General features: G+C 39.5%; 1 long non-coding RNA gene across 1 annotated transcript; it reads left to right on the forward strand.

Moving 5' to 3' along the window:
- The first annotated feature begins 29 nt into the window (after window positions 1–29).
- Window positions 30–995, forward strand: LOC102199623 (uncharacterized). The gene is made up of 3 exons (XR_312200.1): window positions 30–440; window positions 611–734; window positions 850–995. It is a non-coding gene; the product is annotated as an uncharacterized LOC102199623 (long non-coding RNA).
- The last annotated feature ends 2 nt before the right edge of the window (window positions 996–997 follow it).

Below are 997 nucleotides of genomic sequence, written 5' to 3' on the forward strand. Positions count from 1 at the left end.
ACAGCTCAGTCAGAGAGCGGCTGATACGATACTATAAAGTCTTTAAGATAAGGTGGAGCTCGATTATTCAACACCTTGTATGTGAGGAAAAAAAGATTGCAACATGTGGATGCAAACCGAATCAATGGAACTATTTTCTTAATTAACTAAACTCTTTTTCTAAAATATTGCTCTGTTAATTCCCCCCAATTAAGATGATTTTATTAACTAAATAGAAGGAGAGTGATCAGCATAAAAAACTTTATGAATGTACTTGTATTTAAATTCCCCCTTTAGCACTGCCGGATGAAGAATTTCCACCTGCTAAGAAGCCACCCAGAGACCCTTTGCTACAGTTAGTCTCCCTCCAGAAGGCGTCTGGCTGCTGGCTGCTTGATCCAGCTCTGGCTGCTGCACTGGGAAAGACCAACGAGGAGGTGGAAAAGTCAAAGCCTGAAAAGGTGGGCTATTAAATAAATAATAACACAGTAATAGTGGGTGTTTGTAACGTATTCATTAAAATGGTTTCAAAAGTGAAATTTCAAAATTACACACTCATGTTAACGAACATCTGCATGCTGCCTCACTTAATTTAATATTTAACTACATGACTGCTGATTCTATACACTAGGCCAGCGGTGAAGAGTGGGCCACCATTCTGGCTCTGATCTGGCTTCATGGTTTCAAGATGGATGCAAAGGACGAGTGGGAGCTTCTGGCTACAAAGGCTGCCTCATGGCTCAGTGCGCAAAAAGGTAGTAAACACAAAAATAAGCATTCAGTTTGTGATGGTTATACTGAGTTGCTACAGTCGGTCAGTTATTAAGATGCTAATTGAATATTTTATTTTGTGTTTCCTTTTTTTTCCAGCACCGTCTGTGACAGAGTGTGTGGAAGCCGGAAATATATTGTTGGGTTGCAGTGTGCAAAAAACTGCCCTTGGCCTCTGAGTTTTTTATAAACTAACAACTTCTTTATGATTCATACACAGAAGCAGATTTACTTCATACTTCATCCA

Source organism: Pundamilia nyererei, unplaced genomic scaffold, assembly GCF_000239375.1.
Source record: "Pundamilia nyererei isolate P.nyererei 1_Seehausen unplaced genomic scaffold, PunNye1.0 scaffold00272, whole genome shotgun sequence".
NCBI classification, from domain to species: Eukaryota; Metazoa; Chordata; class Actinopteri; order Cichliformes; family Cichlidae; genus Pundamilia; species Pundamilia nyererei.